Source organism: Mobula birostris, chromosome 2, assembly GCF_030028105.1.
Source record: "Mobula birostris isolate sMobBir1 chromosome 2, sMobBir1.hap1, whole genome shotgun sequence".
In the NCBI taxonomy this organism is placed as follows: Eukaryota; Metazoa; Chordata; class Chondrichthyes; order Myliobatiformes; family Myliobatidae; genus Mobula; species Mobula birostris.
In genome coordinates, this window is record NC_092371.1 from 32,480,288 (window position 1) to 32,507,691 (window position 27,404).

General features: G+C 43.4%; 1 protein-coding gene across 1 annotated transcript in view; it reads right to left on the bottom strand.

Moving 5' to 3' along the window:
- The window catches only part of LOC140210531 (uncharacterized), a 71,878-nt gene that overhangs the window by 38,735 nt on the left and 5,739 nt on the right, over nt 1–27,404 (bottom strand). The window lies entirely within an intron of this gene.

Genomic DNA, 27,404 nt, shown 5'->3' on the forward strand with positions numbered 1-27,404 from the left:
TGGTTTATTGTTGTCACATTGAGACACAGTCAAAAACTTAAGCCATCCATACAGATCATTTTAAACCAATTACTTTGAAATAGTTGGGGGGGGGGTAAACCAATAACAGAAGGCAGAATATGTTACAGTTACAGATAAAGTACAGTGTGGTTGACAACAAGGTGTAAAGGCTATAAAACCATAAGATATATGCATATAGACCAGTGTTTCTTAACCTTTTTCAGCACAGTACCTCCCTAAAACACCTTCATATTTGCCAACACCCCTCTTAGGCACAATATACTTCCCAGCACTTCCTTATGCTAATATCAGAAACATTATTCTGCTTTAAATTTTCATTTGTCTTTAAATCTAGCTTACACAGTACCTGTGCACTGTACAGTAGCTTTGATATCAATGGGATCCTTAAGCTTGATGGCTTTTAGCAAGACTTGAAATATCTGGTTCAAGTTGTGACAGCAAAGACCTCAGGTCTCCACGTGCAACAATGTCCAAGCGGTTTCTGTTTTTTGAGAGTATCTGGTTAATTGCACTGAAGCCTCTTAACAAGGTAGGAGGATGGAAATACAATGAAGAGGAGTTTGGCTCTTCTTCAATGAGCAAGAAATTTCGTATGACAGTGTAGCCGCATACCACAAAAGCCAACATGTTTGAAAAGCATTTTTGCTTTCTCATCATTCTGAGTTTTGATAATTTCGTCTTGTAAGCTCTCTTCCTGTTCTTCCACGTTGCAAAGAAATGGGTTAATTTACCCAGTCCAGAATTTCCAGATCGTTCAAATCTTTGATTCGATTCTGAAAGTCCTTCTTCAATGACTGCAGGTGTAAGCAGTACTCTTGCAAATCACTGTCTGTGAAAGAAAGTGCTATACTCTCCATGCAGGGCAACTGTAAGAACATTCTTCACCCAGTGTTCTGCTAATATATTTTCAATTTTCCGATAAAAGTGGCCACTGCACATTTTGTTTGGATTAAGTTGAAATTCTCACCCTGCAGTTTCAAATTTAGGATGTTCATTTTCTCAGACAGATCGGCTAGGTATGCCTCATCTTGTTTCCCAAGATGACTTGGAGCAAAAATTCAAGCACAATGTCAAAAAGATCAAGGAAACATTTTAAGCAGCAGCCTTTTGATAACAAACACTTCAGTGTGAAGAAGCAAGCATTCAAATTCTTCATTGTTATCTTGGCATAACTGGTGGAATATTCTGTTATTTAATGGATGAGGTTTAATTTTGTTGATAGCAGATATTACAAGAGTCATACTTGAAAAAAGTCTTTGGCTGAGGTATTTGGCTGCGAGATGTTGACGATGAATTACACAATGATTTTGGAATTTCTTTTTTCATAAATACCACTAAACCAGCATAGCAACCTGTCATATATGGTGCTCCAGCTGTTGCACAGGAAATCATATTCCTAATCGCAATTCTTTTATCTTCAATATGCATTTTGAACTGGTCATAAATTGATTCTCCGTTGATATTTGTTTTGAACGTTTTACAAAAGAATCTCTTCATAAACTTTCCCATTTTTGATAAACCGTACATATGCCATTAGCAATGCCTCATTGTCTCACAGTTGACTCATCCAGTTGTATCCCAAATTCTGTTGTTTGAAGCTCTGTGCATAGTTGATACTCAATGTCTTCACTCATTTCATCAATAAGGCGAGCTCTAGAGTTATTACTTAGAGGAACTGATTTTAAAATACTGGTATCCATTTTGAGAACAGTGGTGAGCACTTCTGATACAGCAAGCATTATTAATCTTTCACCAATTTTTTGAAATTTTCCACACTTTGCTATCATTTTGGAGATGTTATAAGAAGCAATGAGACCACTATCAAGGTCATTTTCAGCTTTCTTGGCAGATGACTCGAATATGCAACGCATTTTAAATGCTTCTTTTATCTTCTGGTAATGAGTAATACTATAAGTAGCCTTTACAGGGTGTCTTTTATGGAAGTGTTCCTGCAATCTTTACTTTACTTTATACTTTATTGTTGCCAAACAATTGATACTAGAACGTACAATCATCACAGCGATATTTGATTCTGCGCTTCCCACTCCCTGGATTACAAATATTAAATATAGTAAAATTAGTAAATAATGAAAATTTAAATCATAAATAGAAAATGGAAAAATGGGAAGTAAGGTAGTGCAAAAAAACCGAGAGGCAGGTCCAGATATTTGGAGGGTACGGCCCAGATCTGGGTCAGGATCCGTTCAGCAGTCTTATCACAGTTGGAAAGAAGCTGCTCCCAAATCTGGCCATACCAGTCTTCAAGCTCCTGAGCCTTCTCCCGGAGGGAAGAGGGACGAAAAGTGTGTTAGCTGGGTGAGTCGTGTCCTTGATTATCCTGGCAGCACTGCTCCGACAGCATGCGGTGTAAGGTGAGTCCAAGGACGGAAGATTGGTTTGAGTGATGTGTTCATGATCTTCTGCAGCTTCTTTCAGTCTTAGACAGAACAACTTCCATACCAGGTTCTGATGCACCCTATGGTGCATCAATAAAAATTAGTGAGGGTTTTAGAGGACAGGCCAAATTTCTTTAGTTTTCTCAGGAAGTAAAGGCACTGGTGGACCTTCTTGGCAGTGGACTCTGCTTGGTTGGACCAAGTCAAGTCATTTGTGATATTGACCCCAAGGAACTTAAAGCTTTTGACCTGTTCCACTTGCGTACCATCGATGTAAATTGGGTCGTGCGGTCCGCTACTCCTTCTGAAGTCAACAACCAATTCCTTCGTCTTGCTGACGTTGAGGGATAGGTTATTGTCTTCACACCATGCCACTAGGTTCTTAATTTCCTCTCTGTATTCAAACTCAACATTACCCGAGATACGGCCTACAATTGTTGTGTCATCAGCAAACTTATATATTGAGTTTGATGGAAACTTGGCTACACAATCATGGGTGTACAGTGAGTACAGCAGGGGGCTGAGTACACAGCCTTGTGGGGCACACCGGTGCTCAGAGTGATTGTAGAGGAGAGCTTGTCCCCTATTTTTACAGCCTGGGGCCTGTCTGTGAGGAAGTTGAAATCCAGCTGCAAATCTGAGTACTAAGGCCCAGGTTCCAGAGCTTAGGAATCAGTTTATTTGAATGATGGTATTAAAGGCAGAGCTGTAGTCAATGAAAAGGAGCCTTGCATATGCGTCTTTATTCTCCAGGTGTTCTAAAGAGGAATGTAGGGCCAGAGAGATGGCATCTGCCGTTGACCTGTTGCTCCGGTAGGCGAACTGCAAAGCGTCGAAGTTGACCGGTAGGCTGTGGTTGATGTGTGCCATAACCAATCTCTCGAAGCACTTCATACCAATTGATGTCAGAGCCACAGGTCAATAGTCATTCAGTCATGCCACCTTGCTCTTCTTCAGCACTGGGATTATCGTTGCCTTCTTAGACATGAGGGGATCTTAGACTGAAGCAAGGAGCAGTTGAAGATGTCTGCAAACACTCCAGCTAGCTCGCTTGCACAGGCCCGGAGAACCCGTCCTGGGATGCCATCTGGGTCCGTCGCCTTCCTTGGATTTATCTTCAGGAAGGTCCTTCTATCGTCCTCCTCGGTGACGATGAATCTTGATGTCACCAGGTCCGGTTCATCCAGAGGGAGTGGGACGCTCCTCTTCTGTTCGAATCTTGCGTAGAATACGTTAAGTTCGTCAGGAAGAGAAGCGCCACAGTTATTGATATTCCCAGCCTTTTCTTTGTGCCCAGTGATCTCATTTAGACCCTGCCATAGTCTACCAGCATCCCTTTGGTTAGCCTAGGCTTCCAACTTGGCTCGATATTGCCTCTTGGCGCCCTTAACGGCTTTCCGGAGTTCACACCTGGATTCCATGTACTGACTGGTATCCCTGGACCTAAAAGCCGCAGCTCTAGCCTTTAAAAGGGACTTGATCTCATAATTCATCCAAGGTTTCCGGTTAGGGAATACCCGGATCGTCTTGCGAGACACACAGTCCTCTGTGCATTTCCAAATAAAGTCCGTGACAGCTGAGGCATACTGATTGAGGTTAGCTGCCGAGTCCTTGAATACTAACCAGTCCACCGATTCAAAGCAGTCACGGAGGACCTCATCCATTTCCTCCGTCCAACGCGACACTACTTTTGACACAGTGACCTCCCGCTTCAGTTTCTGTTTGTAAGCCGGGAGGAGGAGTACGGCCTGATGGTCCGATTTTCTGAAGTGAGGTCGTAGGATGGAATAGTAGGCATCCTTGACTGCTGTGTAGCAGTGGTCAAGTATATTCGGGCCTCTAGTGGGGCAGGAGACATGCTGGTATAACTTTGGCAGCGCCTTTCTGAGGTTGGCCTGGTTAAAGCCCCCGGCTGTAATAAGCAAAGCCTCCGGATACCTGGTCTCAAGTTCACTGATGTTGGCAAACAGTATGTTCAGAACACACTCCACGTCCGCCTGGTGGGGGGGGAGGGGGGGGAAATGTAGACAGCTTTCAGTATGACCGAGGTGAATTCCCGTGGCAGATAGTAGGGACGACACTTCACCAACAGGTGTTCCAGGTTCGGGCTACAGGAGCTTGTCAGTGCCGCTGTGTCCGAGCACCACGCAGTGTTGATCAGTAGGCAGACACCACCTCCCCTCGTCTTGCCCGAAGACGCCATGCAGTCCATCTGATGGATCAAAAATCCCTCCGGTCGGATGGCACAGTCGGGGGTGGCAGGGGAGAGCCAGGTCTCGGTGAAACAGAATACACAGCAGTTCTGCATCTCCCTGCAGTAGGTGAGTCTCCCTTTAAGATCATCCACCTTGTTCTCTATGGCTTGCACATTAGCTAGTAGGATGGTGGGCACAGGGACCCTGAAGCCCCTCAGCTTCAATCTGACCAGCAGCCCAGCTCTTTTCCCACGCTTCCTCGGTAAATAGTGCATCTTTCCAGGTTTCCATCGATGCAGAGTGTTGTTGTCAGCTCTTTGAGGTTGGTGGATGCGTCCCGCGTGGATCGATCGGCGGGTCGCATTGTCGGGCACTCCGGGTCAGGCCAAGTGACGGGAGAGGCTCTGCTGCCACTTCCAGCTGCCGGGGACCCAGGCTGTCGATTGGGTCAGGCCCCGAAGCCGACACTTAATCCCGGATGGCCGGGCTCCTGGCTGAAACAAGTCTGTAAACCGAGTCACAGTTGCGGAGGCCTCCGCTCCAGCCGAGCCTCGGGCTCGATTTCCGAGGTCGGTGGCGGAGGCCTCACTTCCGGCAGCTGTGGGTGGCCACTAACAAGGCTTTACGGTGGTCGCTCCGGGGAAGCGCCTGGGGCACCTTGAGGTCTCCACTGTCACTTCTGTGTGGTCGTCTGCTCCGGAGAGGTGCTGGTCGAAATGGGCCGTGTCTGCAAACGCTTCGGCACAGTAGCAGACCATGGGTCTCCGGGAACGTGGTGGGCCTCGCTGGTTGGGTCCAGGTACAGTCCGGAGTTTAAGAAGAAATTCTGGCGCGGTAGTCTCCAGCTGGGTCAGTAGCTTCGCCAGGGTGTTGTTGATCTTGCTAGATGTAGCAGATTGGAGGTTTAGAAGGGTTTCTCGGGTATAGGATAGTGGAGAAGGCAGGTTGCTCAGGAGAGCACGCACAAAGTCGCCAGTTACTGGCGCCATCTTATCTTGATGGTTTCATCAGATAGTACAATATTACAAATAAGACTATGAGGTGTTGCCGATTTGATGGGAATGGAATAAAACCATTCTCCAGGTATGTAACATTGTATTGGTGCACTTCCTCTAGTTTGTGTTTCTTAGCAGGATTAGAATTCAAGGTTTCACTGCCATCAGACTCAGAGATTGTGCTGCACGTATTTATCTATCATTAACGGGACTAAATTAAAATAAAAAATTAACACAAACTGGGAATGCCTATTGGATGTTGAGGACAGCAGCAAGTTGATGTGGTTTGTCAGGTCTTGAGCCTTAAGTTAAGGTGCCGCTTACAACCCCCCCCCGCCAATCGATGACTTCTATTTCCCCTAATGCCCCCTCGAGAATCACTGGTAATAGACTCATCAAGCCCGCTCTTGTATTCACAATGGATTTTTTTCATTTGGCATTCTGCCACTTTTTCTCCACAACCTTTAACTTCTTTACCAATTAAGAGCCTATCTCTGCCTTTTATACATTCAATGACTTGGCCTTCACAGCCCTCTGTTATAAATGCACTCCACAGATACAACACTCTCAAGGCTGAAGAAATTGTTCCTCAGATCAGTTTTCATGGGACATAATTTTTATTCTGTAGGCTCAGCCCTAGGATTCTGATCTCCACTACTAATGTAAACATTCACTTCATGTCCACTCTATACAAGCCTTTCAATGTCCGGTAGGTTTCAATGAGCTCTCTCTGAACTGTCAAATAAAGGACCAGAAGCATCAAATGCTCCTCATATGTTAAGCCTGTGTCTCTGGGATCATTCTTGTGACCTTCCTCCATGACCCTCTCCAGGGCCAGCACATCTTTCCTTAAATATGGGGCCTCAATCACTTATAATATTAAAAATGTGGTCTGACTAATGCCTTATAAAGCCTCAGCAGTACATCCTGCACATATTCAGGTCCAAAGAACGATAATATTGCATTTGCCTTCTTTACTACTGACCCAACCTGCAAATTAACCTTGAGTGAAACCTGAACCAGGACTTCCAAGTTCCTTTGCAACTCTGATTTCTGAATTTTCTTCCCAAATAGAAACTAGTCTACACATTTATTCTTCCTGCTAAAGTGCATAACCCCACACGTCCTTATGCAGTATTTAATCTGCCACTTCTTTTCCCTCTCTCCCTAGATGTCCAAGTCCTTCTGCAGAGTCCCTACATAAGGACTCTACCTGTTCCTTCACCTGTCTTGCTGATATCTGCAAACTTCATCAGTTCCTTCATCCAGATTATTAATGCATTACATGAAAAATTGCAGTCCCAACACTGACCTCTGCAAACTCTACTGATCATAGAAACATAGAAAACCTACAACACAATACTGGCCCTTCGGCCCACAAAGTTGTGCCGAACATGTCCCTACCTTAGAAATTACTCGGCTTACCTATAGCCCTCTATTTTACTAAGCTCCATGTACCTATCTAAATGTCTCTTAAAAGACCCTATCATATCCGCCTCCACTGTCGTTGCCAACAGCCCATATCACGCACTCACCACTCTGAGTAAAAAACCTACCCCTGACATCTCCTCTGTATCTATTCCCCAGCACCTTAAACCTGCGTCCTCTTGTAGCAACCACTTCAGTCTTGGGAAAAAGCCTCTAACTATCTACACAATCAAAGCCTCTCATCATCTTATACACCTCTATCAGGTCACCACTCATCCTTTGTCACTCCAAGGAGAAAAGGCTGAGTTCACTCAATCTATTCTCATAAGGCATGCTCCCCAATCCAGGCAACATCCTTGTAAATCTCCTCTGCACCCTTTCTATGGCTTCCACATCCTTCCTGTAGTGGGGCAACCAGAACTAAGCACAGTACTCCAAGTGGGGTCCGACCAGGGTCCAATATAGCTGCAACATTACCTCTCGGCTTCTACATTCAATTCCACGATTGATGAAGGCCAATACACCGTACGCCCTCCCAATCACAGAGTCAACCTGAGCAGCTGCTTTGAACGTCCTATGGACTCAGACCCCAAGATCCCTGTGATCCTCCACACTGCCTTACCATTAATACTATATTTTGCCATCATATTTGACCTACCAAAATGAACCACTCCACACTTAATCTGGGTTGAACTCCATCTGCTACTTCTCAGCCAGTTTTGCATCCTATCAATGTCCCACTGAAACCTCTGACACCCCTCCACACTATCCACAACACCTCCAAGCTTTCATTGGAAACTATCCCAGAAATGACCCCACTCTGATTTCTGGCAGTCAGCCAACTTTTTTTCCATGCTCATAACATGCCTCTAACAGATGGGCTCTTATCTGTTTAACATCTCAGGTGTGGCACCTTGAGACCGTCCTTCTGAAAATTCAAGTAAACAACTTCCACTGACGCTTATTTATCTGACTGGCACGTTACCTCCCAATGAATTCGAACAGATTTACGGGCAAGCTCTCTCTTTACAAAACTGCACACTTTGCCATAATAAAATCAGCTTTAATATCAGCATATGTCATGATTGTTTGTTATTTTATGGCAGCAGTACATTGTAACACATAATAATAACTACAAATTACTTTAAGAAATATACATAAATGATTAAATTAGTAATACAAAAAAAAAATGAAGCAGTGTACATGGGTTAATTTTCCATTTAGTAATCTGACGTCTCGGATCGTGTCCACAGCGGAGGGGAAGAAGCTGTTCATGAAAAATTCAGTGTGCGTCTTTGGGCTCCTCTACCTCCTCCTCGATGATAGCAATGAGAAGAGGGAATGTCCTTGGTTATGGGGTCCTTAATCACCAGGGAAGTCATCAACCCCAAGTTGCAGGAGGCGAGTAGCTGTGTGACTGTCAGGAGAAACGGAAATGTGCTAGCGCAGTTAGTGCAGAGCAACCCTGGGGCTATTCCTCTCAATACTAAGTACACCACTTTGAATACTATTGTGAGGTCTGACCTCCCAGGTGAATGCCACAGAGACTGGGTTACTGGCATTAAGCATAGGTCCGTGGTGCATAAGGGAAAAGAGGGAGAAGAGGGGAGCAGTAGTGATAGGGGACTCATTAGTCACGGAAAAAGACAGGAGATTCTATGGATGTGAAGGGGAAACCCGGATGGTATGTTGCCTCCCAGGTGCCAGGGTCAGGGACGTCTCGGATCGTGTCCACAGCATTTTGGAGAGGGAGAGAGAGCATCCAGATGTCTTGGTACATATTGGTACCAATGACATAGGAAGGAAAAGCAAAGAGGTCCTGAAAGGAGAATTTAAAGGGCTAGGTAGAAAGTTGAGAAGCAGGACATTCAGGGTAATAATTTCTGGATTGCTGCCTGTGCCATGCGCCAGTGAGGGTAGAAACAGGATGATTTGGCAGATTGATGCGTGCCTGAGAAGCTGGTGCAGGGGCAGCACTTCAGGCTCTTAGATCATTGGAATCTCTTGTGGAGGAGGTATGATCTGTTCAAAAGTGATGGGTTGCACCTGAACCCAAGGTGGACCAATATTCTCGCAGGCAGGTTTGTTAGAGCTGTTCGGGAAGGTTTAAACTAATTTGGCAGGGGGGTGGGAACAGGTGAAGGGACTCAGGATAGGGCAGATGGTAAAAAAAAGCAAAGATAGTGTACAGTCAGACTGTCAGGAAGGGTAGGCAGATGATGGGGCAAATTGCAGCCAGCAGGGCAAGTATCAGTGCATTAGGGACGCAGAATCAAAGAGGGTAGCAAATACAGTACTCAAAGTGTTACATCTCAATGCATGGAGTACAAGAGATAAGGTGGATGATCTTGTAGTCAAGTATGATGTTGTGGCCATCACTGAATCGTGGCTAAAGGATAGTTGTAGTTGGAGCTGAATGTCCAAACTTAAACGTTGTATCAGAGGGATAGGAAGGTAGGCAGAGGGGTGGTGTGGCTCTGCTGGTAAAGAATGGCATCAAATCAGTAGAGAGATGTGACATAGGATGGGAAGATGTTGAATCCTTGTGGGTTGAGTTTAGAAACTGCAGGGGTAAAAGGACCCTGATGGAAGTTATATACAGGCCTCCCAATAGTAGTTGGGATGTGGATCATAGATTACAACGAGAAATAGGAAAGGCATATCAAAAGGGAGATTATGATAATCATGGGAGATTTCGATAATCGTGGGAGATTTCAACATGCAGGTCGATTGGGAAAATCAGGTTGGTAATGGATCTAAAGAGAGTGAGTTTAATGAATGCCTACGAGGTGGCTTTTTAGAGCAGTTTGTCGTTGGGTCTACAAGGGGATCAGCTATACTGGATTAGGTGATTAGGGAGCTTAAGATAAAAGAACCCTTAGGAGACAGTGATCACAATATGATTGAGTTCAACTTGAAATTTGATAGGGAGAAAGTAAAGTCCGATGTAGCAGTATTTCAGTGGAGTAAAGAAAATTAGTGGTATAAGAGTAGAGTTGGCCAAAGTAAATTGGAAGGAGCTGCTGGCAGGGATGACAGCAGAGCAGCAATAGCGTGAGTTTCTGGGAAAAGTAAGTAAGGTGCAGAATAGATGTATTCTGAAAACAAAGAAAAACTCAAATGGCAAAATAGTAATCATGGTGACAAGGGAAGTCAAAGTTAATTTAAAGCAAGAGGGAATACAACAAAACAAAAATTAGTAGGAAGACAGAGGATTGGGAAGCTTTTAAAAACCTTCAGAGATTAACTAAAGTATCATTTGGAGGAAAAAGATGAAATATAAAAGCAAGCTATCAAACAGTATCAAAGTGGATAGCAAAAGCTTTTTCCAAGTATGTAAAAAATAAAAGAGGCGAGAGTGGATACAGGACTGCTAGAAAATGAGGCCAGAGAAATAATAATGTGGGACAAGGAGATGGCAGATTAACTAAATAAATATTTTGCATCAGTCTTCACTGTGGAAGACACAAGCAGTGCACCAGGTGTTGGACGGTGTGAGGGAAGAGGAGTGCAGTTACTACTACAAAGGGGAAGGTGCTCAAAAAGCTGGAAGACTCAAGGGTATATGTCACCTGGTCCAGGTGAACTACACCCTAGTGCTTTGAAAGAGGGAATGGTAGAGATTGTGGAGGCATTAGTAATGACCTTTCAAAAATCATTGAACTCTGGCATGGTGCCAGAGGACTGGAAAACTGCAAATGCACTTCACTCTTTAAGAAAGGAGGAAGGTAGCAGAAAGGAAATTATAGACCAATTAGCCTGACCACAGTAGTTGGGAAGATGTTGGGAGTCAATTGTTAAGGATGAGGATATGGAGTATTTGGTAACACGACAAGATAGGACAAAGTCAGTGTGGTTTCCGAAGGGTAAATCTTGCCTAACAAACCTGTTGGAATTCTTTGAGGAGATTACAAATAGGATAGATAAAGAGGATGCAGTGGATGTTGTATATTTGGATTTTCAGAAGGCCTTTGACAAGGTGCCACACATGAGGCTGCTTACCAATTTAAGAACCCACGGTATTACAGGAAAATTACTGGCAAATTACTGGCACGGTTAGGGCATTGGCTGATTGGTAGGCGGGAGCAAGTGGGAATAAATGGATGCTTTTCTGGTTGGCTGTCAATGACTAATGGCGTTTCGCAGGGGTTGGTGTTGGGACTGCTTCTTCTTATGCTGAACATCAATAATTTACATGATGGAATAGATGCCTTTGTTGCCAAGTTTGCAGATGATACGAAGGTTGGTGGACAGGCAGGTAGAGTTGAGGAAACAGGAAGGTTGCAGAAGGACTTAGATTAGGAGAATCAGCAAGAGAGTGGCAAATGAAATACAATGCTGGAAAATGCATGGTCATACACTTTGGTAGAAGAAATAAATGTGCAGACTATTTTGTAAATGGGGGGGGGGGCAGGAAAATCCAAAACTTGGAAAGGGACTAAGGTGTCCTTGTGCAGAACCTACTAAAGGTTAACTTGCAGATAGAGTTGGTGGTGAGGAAGGCAAATTCAACGTTAGCATTCATTTCAAGAGATCTAGAATACAAAACCAGGGATCTGATGCTGTGGCATTACAAGGCACCATTGAGGCCTCACCTTGAGTATTTTGGGCTCCTCATCCAAGAAAAGATGTGCTGGCAATGGAGAGGATTCAGAGGAGGTCCACGAGAATAATTTCAGGAATGAAAGGGTTACCATACAAGGAGTGTTTTATAGCTCTGGGTCTGTACTCACTGGAATTTAGAAGGATGGGGGGTGGGGGGGGAGGTGGATCTCATTGAAACCTTTCAAATGTTGAAAAGCCTAGACACAGTCAATGTGGAAAGCATGTTTCCCATGGTGGGGTAGTCTCAGGATAGAGAGGTTTCCATTTAAAACAGAAATGCAGACAATAGACAATAGGTGCAAGAGTAGGCCATTCGGCCCTTAGAGACAGCACCGCCATTCACTGTGATCATGGCTGATCATCCACAATCAGTATCCAGTTCCTGCCTTATCCCCATAACCTTTGATTTCACTATCTTTCAGAACTCTATCCATCTCTTTCTTGAAAGCATCCACAGACTTGGCCTCCACTGCCTTCTGGGGCAGAGCATTCCACATATCCACCACTCTCGGGGTGAAAAAGTTTTTCCTCAACTCCGTTCTAAATGGCCTACCTCTTATTCGGCACGGACCAGAAGGGCCAAGATGGCCTGTTTCTGTGCTGTAATTGTTAAATGGTTATATAAAATAAACGGGCAGACTATTATTTAAATGGGGAAAGAATTCAAAGTTCTGAGATGCAACAGGACTTGGGAGTCTTCGTACAGGATTCCCTTAAAGTTAACCTCCAGGTTGAGTCGGTAGTGAAGGCGGCAAATGCAATGTTGGCATTCATTTCTAGAAGAATAGAGTATAGGAGCAGGGATGTGATGTTGAGGCTCTATAAGGCGCTGGTGAGACCTCACTTGGAGTACTGTGGGCAGTTTTGGTCTCCTTATTTAAGAAAGGATGTGCTGACGTTGGAGAGGGTACAGAGAAGATTCACTAGAATGATTCCGGGAATGAGAGGGTTAACATATGAGGAACGTTTGTCAGCTCTTGGACTGTATTCCTTGGAGTTTAGAAGAATGAGGGGAGACCTCATAGAAACATTTTGAATGTTAAAAGGCATGGACAGAGTGGATGTGGCAAAGTTGTTTCCCATGATGGGGGAGTCTAGTACGAGAGGGCATGACTTCAGGATTGAAGGGCGCCCATTCAGAACAGAAATGCGAAAAAATTTTTTTAGTCAGAGGGTGGTGAATCTATGGAATTTGTTGCCACGGGCAGCAGTGGAGGCCAAGTCATTGGGTGTATTTAAGGCAGAGATTGATAGGTATCTGAGTAGCCAGGGCATCAAAGGTTATGGTGAGAAGGCGGGGCAGTGGGACTAAATAGGATAAAATGGATCAGCTCATGATAAAATGGCGGAGCAGACTCGATGGGCCGAATGGCCTACTTCTGCTTCTTTGTCTTCTGGTCTTATGGTCTTATATGGTTATTCTAAAACTGTGGCCTCTGGTTCTGGACTCACCCATTAGCGGGAACATGCTTCCTGCCTCCAGCATGTCCAATCCCTTAATAATCTTATATGTTTCAATCAGATCCCCTCTCATCCTTCTAAATTCCAGTGTATAAAAGCCCAGTCGCTCCAATCTTTCAACATATGACAGTCCCGCCATCCCGGGAATTAACTTTGTGAACCTATGTTGCACTCCCACAATAGCAAGAATGTTCTTCCTCAAATTTGGAGACCAAAACTGCACACAATACTCCAGGTATGGTCTCACCAGGGCCTTGTACAGCTGCAGAAGGACCTCTGCTCCTATATGTTTCCCCTTGTTATGAAGGCCAGCATGCCATTAGCTTTCTTCACTACCTGCTGTACCTGCATGCTTGCTTTCAGTGACTGATGTACAAGAACACCTAGATCTCGTTGTACTTCCCCTTTTCCTAACTTGACTCCATTTAGATAATCTGCCTTACTTTTCTTACTACCAAAGGGGATAACCTCACATTTATCCACATTAAACTACATCTGCCATGCATCCGCCCACTCACCCAGCCTGTCCAAGTCACCCTGCATTCTCATAACATCCTCCTCACATTTCACACTGCCACTTAGCTTTGAGTCATCTGCAAATCTGCTAATGTTACTTTTAATCCCTTCATCTAAATCATTAATGTATATTGCAAACAGCTGCAGTCCCAGCACTGAACCCTGCGGTACCCCACTGGTCACTGTCTGCCATTCCGAAAGGGACCCATTAATTGCTACTCTTTGTTTCCTGTCAGCCAGCCAATTTTCAATCCATGTCAGTACTCTGCCCCCAATACCATGTGCCCTAATTTTGGCCACTAATCTCCTATGTGGGACTTTATCAAAGGCTTTCTGAAAGTCCAGGTACACTACATCCACTGGCTCTCCCTTGTCCATTTTCATAGTTACATCCTCAAAAAATTCCAGAAGATTAGTTAAGCACCATTTCCCCTTCGTAAATCCATGCTGACTCAGACCTATCCTGTTACTGCTATCCAAATGTGTCGTAATTTCATCTTTTATAATTGACTCCAGCATCTTTCCCACCACTAACATCAGGCTAACCAGTCTATAATTCCCTGTTTTCTCTCTCCCTCCTTTCTTCAAAATTGGGACAACATTAGCCACCCTCTAATCCACAGGAACTGATCCTGAATCTATAGAACATTGGAAAATGATTACCAATGCATCCATGATTTCTAAAGCCACCTCCTTAAGTACCCTGGGATGCAGACCATCAGGTCCCGGGAACTTACCATCCTTCAGAGCCAACAGTCTATCCAACACCATTTCCTGCCTAATATAAATTTCCTTCAGTTCATCCATTACCCTAGGTCCTTTGGCCACTATTATATCTGGGAGATGGTTTGTGTCTTTCCTATTGAAGACAGATCCAAAGTACCTGTTCAACTCGTCTGCCATTTCCTTGTTCCCCATAATAAATTCACCCATTTCTGTCTTCAAGGGCCCAATTTTGGTCTTAACTATTCTTTTCCTTTTTCACATACCTAAAGAAGCCTTTACTATCCTCCTTTATATTCTTGGCTAGTTTACCTTCGCACCTCATTTTTTCTCCGCGTATTGCCTTTTTAGTTATCTTTTGTTGCACTTCAAAAGTTTCCCAATCATCTTTGCTATGTTATACTTCTTCTCTTTTATTTTTATACTGTCCTTTACTTCCCTCATCAGCCACGGCCTCCCCTTACTCCACTTAGGATCTTTCTTCCTCTTTGGAATGAACTGATCCTGCACCTTCTGCATTATTCCCAGAAATACTTGCCATTATTGTTCCACTATCATCCCTGCTAGGGTATTGTTCCATTGAACTTTGGCCAGCTCCTCCCTCATAGCTCCATATTTCCCTTTGTTCAACTGTAATACTGACATTTCCGATTTTCCCTTCTCTCTCTCAATTTGTAGATTAAAACTTATCATATTATAGTCACTTCGTCCTAATGGCTCCTTTACCTCGAGGTCGCCGATCAAATCCGGTTCATTACACAACACTAAATCTAGAATTGCCTTCTCTCTGGTAGGCTCCAGTACAAGCTGTTTTAAGAATCCATCTCATAGGGACTCCACAAACTCCCTTTCTTAGGGACCAGTACCAGTCTGATTCTTCCAGTCTACCTGCATGTTGAAATCCCCCATAACAACTGTAGCATTACCTTTGCGACATGCCAATCTTAACTCTTGATTCAACTTACACCCTACATCCAGACTACTGTTTGGGGGCCTGTAGATAACTCCCATTAGGGTCTTTCTACCCTTAGAATTTCTCAGTTCTATCCATACTGACTCTACGTCTCCTGATTCTATGTCCCCCCTTGCAAGGGACTGAATATCATTCCTCACCAACAGAGCCACTCCACCCCCTCTGCCCATCAGTCTGTCCTTTCAATAGGACGTAGATCCTTGAATATTCATTTTCCAGGCCCTGTCCACTTGAAACCATGTCTCTGTTATTCCCACAACATCATACTTGCCAATTTTCAACTGTGCCTCAAGCTCATCTACTTTATTTCTTATACTTCGCGAATTCATATATAATACTTTTAATTCATTACTCCCCTCCCTTTGCATATCAATTCTTATTTCACTTGGCCATACTGTACGATCCCTTCTTGAGCTTTCTACCCTGTTGATTCTGTTGTCTTTCCTAACTTTTCTTATTCTCACTTTCCCTTTAACTCCATTCTTACATTTCCAGTTCGTCCCCCCCCCCCCCACTTCTTAGTTTAAACACACCCATGTTGCAGTGGCAAACCTGCCTACCAGAATGCTGGTCCCCCGCCTACTAAGGTGCAACCCGTCCCTTTTGTACAATTCATCCTTACCCCAAAACATACCCCAGTGGTCCAATGATGTAAATCCTTGCTTCCTGCACCAGTTCCTCAGCCACACATTCAGATCCATTATCTCCCTGTTCCTGCCCTCTCCAGCATGAGGAACTGGAAGCAAACTGGAGATAACCACCCTGGAAGTCCTGCTTTTCAGCCTTCTTCCGAGTTCTCTGAAGTCACGCTATAGAATGTCTTTCCTCTTCTTCCCCACGTCATTTGTGCCGACATGCACCACCACTTCACCCTTGAGGATTCCCTGCAATCGGTCCGTGACATCCTTGATCCTGGCACCAAGAAGGCAACACACTATCCTTAAATCCCGCTTGTTGTCACAGAAACCCCTTTCTGTACTTCTCACTATGGAGTCCCCTACTACCACGGCTCTGCCTGACGTCTGTCTCCTCGGCTTTGCTTCAGCACCAATTTTTGACTCACAGACCTGACCGCCTCTCCAGCTGGCAGTGTCTTCTGTCCCGACAGCTTCCAAGAGGGTGAACCTGTTTATGAAAGGTACATCCCCCGGGGTCTCCTGTACTTCAAGCATCCTTTCCTTCCTCATTGTCGCCCCCCTTCTCTCTTCCGGTATCCTCGGTGTAATGACCTCACGGTAGGTACTGTCCAGAAAATTTCTTTAGCCAGAGGGAGATGAATTTGTGGAATTCATTATCACAGGCAGCTGTGAAGGCCAGGTTGTTAGGCGTGTTTAAGGCAGAGCTTGACAGGTTCTTGATTGGACACAGCATCAAAGGTTACGGGGAGGAGGCTGGATAGTGGGGCTGAGAAGGGAAAAGAAAATTGATCAGCCATGATTGAATGGCGGAGCAGACTTGATGGGCCAAATGGCAAAATTCTGCTCCTATAGCTTATGGTCTTATGGTTTTAATGATCGATGCCACCTTTTTGAGGCATCGCCTTTTGAAGATGTCCACGATGCTGAGGGGGCTCATGCCCATGATGGACTTGGCTGAGTTTAAAAATTAAATATTCTGCAATCTTTTCCTGAAATTTGCAAGTGTCTTTGGTGACATACCAAGTCTTTTCAAACTCTGAATGAAATAATAGCTGTTGTCATGCCTTCCTTGTAACTGAATCAATATGTTGGACCCAGGATAGATCTTCAGAGATGTTGACACCCAGGAACTTGAAACTGCTCACTCTTTCCACTGCTGATCCCTCGATGAAGATTGGTGTGTGTTCTCTCAACTTCCCCTTCCTGAAGTCCACAATCAATTCCTTGGTCTTACTGACATTAAGTACAAGGTTGTTGTTGTGACACCACTCAGCCAGCTGATCTATCTCACTCTTGTACACTTCCTCATCATCATCTGACATAGTGCATCATGGGCAAATTTATAGATTGTGTTTGAACTGTGCCTATCCACACAGTCATGAATATAGAGAGTAGAGCAGTGGGCTAAGCACACATCCTTGTGGTATGCCAGTGTAGATTGCCAATAAGGAGGAGATGTTATTTCTGATTCATACTGACTGTGATCTCCTGATGCGGAAGTCAAGGACCCAGTTGTAGAGGGAGGTACAGAGGCCCAAGTTTTGGAGCTTGTTGATTAGTATGGAGGGCATGATTGTGTTGAATGCTGAGCTATAATCAATAAACTGCAGCCAAACTTAGGTATTGCTATTGTCCAGATGATCCAAGTTTCCAAGTTCAAGTAGACAGCCAGTGACATTGTATCCACTGCAAATCTAATGTGGTGATGGGCAAACTGCAGCAGGTCCAGGTCCTTGCTTAGGCAGGAGTCGCTTCTGGCCATGATCAACCCCTCAAAGCACTTCATCACAGTAGATGTGAGTGCTAACAGGTGATAGTAGTTGAGTCAGCTCACCCTGTACTTCTTGGGCACTGGTATGAATGCTGCCTTTTGAAGCAGGTGGGAACCTCTTTGACTACAGCAGCGAGAGATTGAAGACGTCCTTGAACACTCCCGCCAATTGGTTGGCACAGATTCTACTTTATCATATACTTCCAAGTGCTCCAAAATTTTATTATTAATATACTGTAAAATCTTTCTAATCATTGACAGGCTTACAATTTACTGCTATTTGCATCCCTCCCTCCCTTCTTAAACAGTAGCAATATATCTGCGATTTCCAGTCCTCTGGAACCCTGCAGAGCTGTAACATAGCTCAACACATTGTGGAAATAGGTCTCCCCTCTATGTACTCTCTCTACACTTCTCATTGCCTCAGTAAAGGAGCCAGCATAATCAAAGACCCCATCGTCCTCAACGTTCTCTCTTCTCCCCTGTTCCATCAAGCAGAACATTTAAAAATATGTAACACCAACCTCAAGAATAGCTTCCACTCTGCTATTATAAGACTACTGAATGGATCCCTAGTACAATAAAGTGCACTCGACCTCACAATCTATCTCATTATAATCTTGCACCTTATTGTCTATCTGCATTGCAGTTTCTCAGTATCTGCTGCACTTGGTATTCTGCAACCTATTATTGTTTTGATCTGTATGACCAGTATGTAAGACAAGTTTTCATGCAACTTGGTACATGCAACTATAACAAACCAATATCCTCCCTGACACAGTGATCTTGAAAGATCATTACTGATACCTCCACACTCTCTTCAGCTACTTCATTCTGAATTCTTGTCTAGTCCATCTGGTCCAGGTGATTTACCCACCTTTAGGCCTTTCAATTTCCCTTGTACCTTCTTCTCCTTAGTAATGCCCACTACACGTGTTCAAGAGTTCAAGAACAGGACAGAAGCTGTCCTTGAGTCTAGTAGTATGTGTTTTCAAGCGTTTGTATCTTCCGGCTAATGGGAAAGGGAGAAGAGAGAATGTTCATGGTGGGTGGAGTCTTTGATTATGTTGGCTGGTTTTCTGAGGCAGCAAGAAGTGTAGACAAAGTCCAACGAAGGGAAGCTATTTTTCATGATGCAGTGAGTTTTGTCACAACTCTTCTGCAATTTCTTACTGTCTTGGCCAGATCATTTGCCATTCCAAGCTGCAATGGATCTAGATAGGATGCCTTCAATTATGCTTCTATAAAAAAGATTGGTGAGGATGAATGGTGCCATGCCCAAATGCCTTAGTCTTCTGAAGATGGTAGGGATACTATTGTGCTTTCCAGGTAAAATCTACATGGTTAGACCAGGACAAACAGTCGATGATGTTTGTACCTAGGAACTTGAAGCTCTCAACTATCCTTGCCTTAGAATCATTGACAAATGCAACGGCACACACTCTGGCCTTCGTCCTGAGGACGTGGCCTTGTGGGGCACCAGTGTTGAAAATAATCATATTGATTGCAGTCTGTTGTTCAGAAAGTCAATGATCAGAAAGTTATAAAGGAGGGCTGAGTTAAAGTGTTGCCAGTTTGAGGCAAGTTTATTTATATCTACAGTATTTAAAATGCATTTTAATATTGCATTATATGCTAAATATAAGTGCAAAGATAGCAGGAATAAAAATGCAAACAAAAAATTTATGGAAATATTTAAAGTAAAGACTGATAACCTTTTGAAAGATCAAAGAAATGAAGACTATGGGGATCTGGAACAGAGATAAGGTCTGGGGTAGATTAGGGATATCATATTAAATGACAGGGCAAGTTTAGGGGCCAAGTAGGCAAATCTTGCTCCCATTTTCCTGTGTTCTATGGTGACCATTCTAAGAAAGTGCACACTAATACACAATGTGGATTACTGCCCCAATTTGCTCCAACTGGCTTTCAATTAAATAAATTTAACAAAAGGCAATGCAGGATAATATCTAAGTAGTAAAAAGAGGCAGGGCACAAAGCAAGCAAACATCAACATTCTCAATATTAATTTTATGGAGCTCACATTTCAAGAAAATTCATATTTTCAGTTGATAAATTTAATATTATTGAGGTATCTGGTGAGCAAACAAAATGATACAGCAGCAGGATCTTTCTTATTATAAAGGATACATTGACAATGTAAGAATGGACCACAGATGCACCCTTAAAAACCGCTCTACTCAGTTGGCAGAACACACATTCGATTCAGATAATTGTGGATTACACAATCAAGACTAACAGTTCAGCACCGTTCAGAGGAAACACACTTCAAATAACCATTCCATGGAAGCAGTTGTCAGATGTTTTATCTTAACCCCACACAACCCGATAACAATGTTACTAGTCAATGTTATAAAGGCAAATGCTGGTTTATTAGTAGCCCGCTTAATGTTCAACTGCTACCAAGCAAACAATTATAGAATTAAAAGCATTGCCTTTGAAATTAATGGAATTATTTAACTGAAATATGTTCATTACACTCAACAGCAGTCTGGGATTCTAATCCTAAAAAACATATCCTCATTGAATTTAATACTGAATTTGTAATACAGTGGATACACACTTGCAAAATACAATTGAGGTTGGCATTGCTTATTTGATTTTAAAATTTCCTGCAGTTCTTTCTTGATAGTGTATCTCCAAATTGTATTGTTTATTCCCAACTAAAATCATCCAGCCATTCATCTAAAATAATTGAGCTTGCTTTAATGTAATTGTTCCACATATTCTGATAATCTCTAGTGCCTGTAGTAGCCTTACAACCTCAGATTCAAATGCAAACTTTACCTCTGGTTACTGCAAATTTTAAACAAGTTCACACTGTGCATATTGAAATGTGCTTGCAAGTACAGTGTATGGCCAGTATAGAATGAATGAGGTTTATAAATAATACTTGAGATTTTGCAGCAATGTTTCTGAAAGTTAGTGCAATTTTTTTTCTAAAAGTCACATACTTATTGGTTAGTTGACTGACCACAATGTTTTGAAGCTGCCGAACAAAAACCATTAAACTTACAAGGTTCTATTTTGCCTGACATGCTGCTGCACTTTATCACCTGAGAAGCCTTGGTCTTGTTAACTTCCGTGCAAGTTTTCAGAACTATGTTCTGTGCACTTAAATTTTGCTTTCCGTCAGAATGACAGCCCACAGATAAGCAGAAGGCTGATGATGTGGTTTACCCAAATGAAACCTAACAGCCTACCCCAGTGTAAACCTTCTAACTCATTGTCTGATAGGATCAATCTACGTGACCCATATGGATATGCTTAAAGCTCAGAGTGAAGGGCAGAAATATATATTTGGTGGGCTTAGTGTGATTGATTGGTTGAATGTTGTGCATCCCTATATTTTACCTACCTACACCACACTTTTTCTGTAAGGTAACATTATACTCTGCATTCTGTTATTACTTTTCCTTTTGTACTACCTCAATGTATTTATGTTTGGAATGATCCATCTGAACAGCCTGCAAAACACTGCTTTTCACTGTATCTTGGTACATGTGCTAATGATAAACCAATTACCAAATACTTACCCAGTATTAATATAAATCTTTGGGAAACATAATAAGAAGTTAGCTAATCAGTTGGCAGCAAATGTAAAATCTAATTTATATTCTCAAAGTCCTTGCATGTTTTAATTGGAGTTGTACAGCACAGTAACAGGCTCGTTGGCCCACCCTGTCTACCACTACATTGCTAGACACTAATCCCATTTTCACATCTATTCAAGTGTCTGCCCAAATGCCTCTTGAATGTAGTGATTGTATCTGATTCCATTTCTTCCTTTAGCAGAATTTTTTCTCTTATTTCAAACTCTTTCATCTTAAACCTACGGATTCTTGATTTCGACACCTCAACCACATGGGAGAAATATTCTACGTACTCCATCTGTGCCTCTCATAATCTTGTAAACTTTTATCACATCACCCATCAGTCTCCTTTGCTCCAGGAAGATAAGACCAACCTCTCTAACCTCTCCATATAACGAAAGTCCTCCAATCCAGGCAACATCCAAGTGAATTTCCTCTGCATCCTCTCCAGCACCACACCATCTTTTAGCATGACAACCAGCGCTGCACAAAGTACAGGTTTCCCCCGCCATCCGAAGGTAGAGCATTCCTATGAAACGGTTCGTAAGCCAAAATGTCGTAAAGCAAAGAAGCAATTACCATTTATTTATATGGGAAAATTTTGTGAGCGTTCGCAGACCCAAAAATAACCTACCAAATCATGCCAACTAACACATAAAACCTAAAGTAACAGTAACATATAGTAAAAGCAAGAATGATATGATAAATACACAGCCTATTGTTACGTAACCAGCAACAATGAATATTAATCAAGACAGGTTATATAAAAATAACCAAACATTTATTAAACACGTATAAACGATAAGGAAAAAAAACAACGGAAAACTTTAACCGGAGGTTAACAGGTACACAGCCATTCATCAACTCCACTCGGCTCTGGTTCTCAAACGTCAAATGCGGAAACAGTTCCTAAAGCGATACAGTCAGATATAGTTCTTAAAGCGATAACTTCAAAAGTCCAACAGCTTTACGCATTCAATTGGGAGAGACTTCTCCGGAGAAGGATTTCTTCACCGACGCACCTTTACTGCAGGTTCTGTCCACAGGATTCCCGATGCCGAAAATAAACAGTTTAAATCGACTGACCTTAAATTCCCTTAGAGAGAGGGTACCTTTTTGCATGAACTCATTGCCCTTTTGCAAGAGTTATCTCGATGCAGGTTCTCTTCAACGAAGACTCAATAAGGTCGATTCTTTATTAAACTGCCAAACAATGCCAACTTCTCCCAATCCTTCACTTCGATGAATTCTCCAATTCTCCACTCTCCCTTCAAAACTGTCGAAATTGAGTAAATTGGCACTTCCAGCCACAAATTCCCAGTTCAATAATACAATATCTTGTAAGAGAACACAACTTCCATTTTAAAAATGAAACTGCGTCACAAAAACAAACACGCAACAGAAACGGAGGCACAACACGTTCTACCTGGAAATCTACAAACTCAAAAACTAACTGCGTCACCTGGGTCTACCCTTATATAGTCACGGGGCACATGTCATCACGTGACCTCACATTGGCGGGAAAATCACATCAGGTGACCTCCAAAAGACCATTACATCATTCTCACAAAAAAAAAAGATCTCCGAGCATGTAACACTATATAAAGTAGAAATACTTCTCTACAACGATTGCCTGCACAGATCTCCGTAGTGAAAATCTCACGCAAGCGCTCCCGGCAGAAAATCTCACGCAAGCGCTGTTGGCATAAACGCGCTCTCCAGTAACCTTTAAACTATGAAGCTGCCAAATCTACCAAATAACACGTAAAAATACACAGCCTATATAAAGTAGATGTATGTACAGTGTAGTATCACTTACCGGAATTGGGGAAACAGCGCCAAGCACACTGATGATGGTGTGTTAGACTGAGTCGTCGCAGGCTGGGTGGTGCAGCGGCCCCCACCCCCCGGGCCGCCGACCCAATACAGTGCCACGAAGAACGCAGCTGTAGCCGGGAGGCACACAGCACATCGTTAAGAAAAAAGCCGAAATAAGTACGCTAATTAATTAGGTGCTGCCCGGCACATAAATGCCGGCGCAGATTAGAGATGATTGCCGATTGCATCGCCTCTGATCTGGGCCGACAATTACGTGCTAGGTAATTTTTCCTTAAAGATGTGCTGTGTGCCTCCCAGCTACTGCTGCGTTCTTCACGAATCGGTACAGTATCTGTCCGGGGCCCGGATGTTGGGGTGGTGGGACACGGCGGTGTCATCTCATCGTCGATCAGGGCAGGCAGCTCATCTTCTCCTATGACTGCCTGCCTCGATGTTGAAGGTCGAGGTTTGTCGTCTGCTGCGGCTGACGTGGAAGGCTTGCTTGACTGATGAGCCTCGCGCATTTTTCTATCATACAGTTGTTTGTAAGCACTCAAACCATCCTGCAAATATCCTCTTTCAAAATTAAAGTCGTACTTTATCATTGCAGCAAAAATCTCACGCAGTTGCTTCACGTTCAGTTCCTGGACAATTTCACTTTCGGTCCGCTCGCTACTGCATTCAGTTTCGATTGTCATCCTTTCCTCTTCCACTTGCATCAGCTCTTCATCTATCAGTTCTTGGTCACGGGATGCCAAAACCTTTTCAACATCATCTCCGTCAACTTCCACAAGCCAAACTCACTTTGTCCTTGCTTCATTCACCACAATCGAAACGCTTAATTATGTCTAGTTTTACGCTAAGTGTAACACCCTTACTCTTTCAGGCTTTTCCGACACCTTAGAACTCATCTTGCTAACAGCTGCTCAATGCAACGTGTTTCAACAATGCCGTTCCGAATCCGGGGCACGCGCTGCCTTTTATCGCGCACTGATTTTTTATCTCGCGCTGCCTTTCTTCGTAACAGTGAAAACATTTTCTGAAAGCGAAAACAGGGTACTAATATAGGTCTTTCGTAACAGTGAGGTTTCGTAAAGTGAATGTTCGAAAAGTGGGGGACACCTGTATTCCAAGAGCAGTCAAAAGTTGTAACATTGTATCTGAACTTTTATATTGTATGCCTGGACCTCCGAAGGCAACTATGTAATGTCTTTTTCACCACCTACCCACGTTGTCACTTTCAATGAACAAGGGACTTGAATCCTAAGGTCTCCCTTGTTCATCAGTGTTTCTTGGCACCCTGAGTGTACATGTCCTACATAAAATGCTTTCGGAACTCGGCAGGACTGGAGAAAAAAAGCTGAGGAGTAGATTTCAAAGGTGAGGGGAGGGAGAGAGAAATACCAGGCAATAACTGAAACTTGGAGGGGGGAGGGATGCAGCAAAGAGCTAAGGATTTGATTGGTGAAGGAGACAGAAGGCCATGGAAGAAAGGGGGGTGGAGGAGCCCAAAGGGAGGTGAGAGGGATAAGGGGATGGGAAATGGTGAGCGGAAGGTGGATGGGGTTGGAGAGTAGAGGCACACCCCCCTCTGGTGGTCTCCCACCCCTTTCTTCCATGGCTTCTTTCACCAATCAACTTCCTAGCTCTTTGCTTCATCCCTCCCCCTCCAATTTTCACCTATCGCTCTGCGTTTCTCTCTCCCCTCCCCCACCTTCAAATCCATTCCTCGTTTTTTTTCCTCCAATCCTGCCAAAGGGTTTCGGCCCGAAACGCTGACTGTACTTTTTTTCCATAGCTGCTGTCCGGTCTGCTGAGTTCTTCCAGTATTTTGTGTGTGTTGCTCGGATTTTCAGCATCCACAGATTTTCTCCTGTTTGTGTCCATGTCCTACCCTATTTCATCTCAAAATGCATCACATTGCAATTGCTCAAATTAAATTCCATCTGCCAAAAACTCTGCCGATTCTCCAACTAATCCAGATTGTGCTGTAGCCTTGGACAAGTTTTCCCACTATACCTAACACCATCAACTTCCATATCATCTGCAAACTTAATCATTTTTCCTACATTCACATTCAAGTGATTAATATACATTACAAACAACAAGGATCCTAGCACTGATCCCTGTGGTACATCACTGCTCAGACTTCCAAACAGAAAAACAACTTTCCACCACTCTTTTATACCTCCTATCACCAAGCCAATTTTAGCTGCCTTGTCCTATGTGCTTTAACATTTTAGATTACCACATGGGACCCTGTTAAATGCTTTACTCAAGTTCATACAGATAAGGCTACCAACCTGCTTCAATATTTTTGGGTTACCTCCTCAAAAATTCAATTATTGAGAGAGGATTTCCTTTGTTCAAAGCCATGCCAACTCTCCCTGGATCAATCCCTGCTTTTTCAAATTTACATTAATCGTGTCCCTTAGAATTTTCTCCCATACGAGTGGTAAGTTCATGGCCTAAGGTAGAAGGAGATGAGTTATTAACTTCAAACTTTCTGCATAATCACTCAAAGAGTTGAACTGCATGTGCACATAATGAGAGCTGTATACTCATCTCCTTCTACCTTAGGCCACGAACTTATCAATCACCCATCTGTGGTCCAAGATCCATATGCTCCACGACCGCTGGACTAAACGTGTAAATGTAGGAGGGGACTATGTTGAAAAATAAATTTGCTATGTTTTCTAAAATTGATTCCTTCTACCTTAGAGTGATTGATCAGTTCGTGGCCTGTTATATATCTCTAGAGTTCATTTTTTCCTGTCACTTTAAAACACCGAGAGAATGAGTCTGACTTTTGGACACTGTTGGATTTCTGCTGACTACAAAATTGCTTGGTTACTATGGTGAAACAGGAGGAGTCGTTTGATGGACAATGAACGTTTATGGTTTCCCACGGCTTGTTTTGAATAAGCAAGGTCAGATGATCCTCTTACAGACACACACGAACACACAGTTCAGAGTCGAGCTGGTTTAGATCAATGAAAGACACCAGTGAGTGAGGTTGCTGGTTTAAACTTTCAGTAGCCCAAAGGGGTGAGTTGAGATCCATCCAGAGTATTGATAATTGACTCTCACAAATGCTGCAATGCTGCAACTAGAAGAAGTTTGCAGAGAGGAGGGGAGAGGAAGATTTGAAACAGAAGCAACCTAGTGACAAAGAGGTCACTGTTTGGCTTCTCTCCAAGTAGCCCGTAAGGATGAGTTTGATTCCATTCGAATACGAAAGTGTGATTGTCACATAGTTAATCCACAGGAGTGGGTTCTCTGGTGAGGGGAGACCTTTGTGAATACTATATGTGTGTTTACCCTTTGTCTGGGTGTGGATAGTTTACTGAGAAAGGCACCGCTGTGGCAAATCACTGTTGGAGTTATTTCGTATGTCATGGAACTGGATAAGTGGCTTTCACGTTGTGTGTTTGGGGTAGCCGTGTGGTACCTACCGGTATGTCGACCCTTGCCTGGGTGGTGGTTCCCTTGAAGATGGTCCCCATTGTGATAAGCTACTGTTGGTGATACTTCGTGTGTGGAGTGGAACAACTTCGGAGATAAAACCTACTGCTATTGTTATTTTGTATTGCTGTCGTGGAATCTGTGGAATATCGATGTAATTGCCTTCTCACAACATTTGCCTTTGGATTACAAATATCTTGCATTAATTAACCTGAGGATTGAACTGAACTTTCTTACATACCATCGTAAGACTGAACTCTTACCACCTGGGTTTAAACGTCTACATCGATGACTGCATTGGTGCTGCTTCCTGCACGCATGCTGAGCTCATTGACTTCATTAACTTTGCCTCCAACTTTCACCCTGCCCTCAAGTTTGCCTGGTCCATTTCCGACACCTCCCTCTCCTTTCTTGGTCTTTCTGTCTCTAACTCTAGAGACAGCTTATTTACTGATGTCCACTATAAGCCTACAGACTCTCACTGCTACCTGGACTATTCCTCTTCCCACCCTATCTCTCGCAAAAATGCCATCCCCTTCTCGCAATTCCTCCATCTCCGCCGCACCTGCTCTCAGGATGAGGCTTTTCATTCCAGGACAAAGGAGATGTCTTCCTTTTTTAAAGAAAGGGGCTTCCCTTCCTCCACTATCAACTCTGCTCTCAAATGCATCTCTCCCATTTCACGCACATCTGCTCTCACCCCATCCTCCTGCCACTCCACTAGAGATAGGGTTCCTCTTGTCCTCACCCACCACCCCACCAGCCTCCAGGTCCAACATATAATT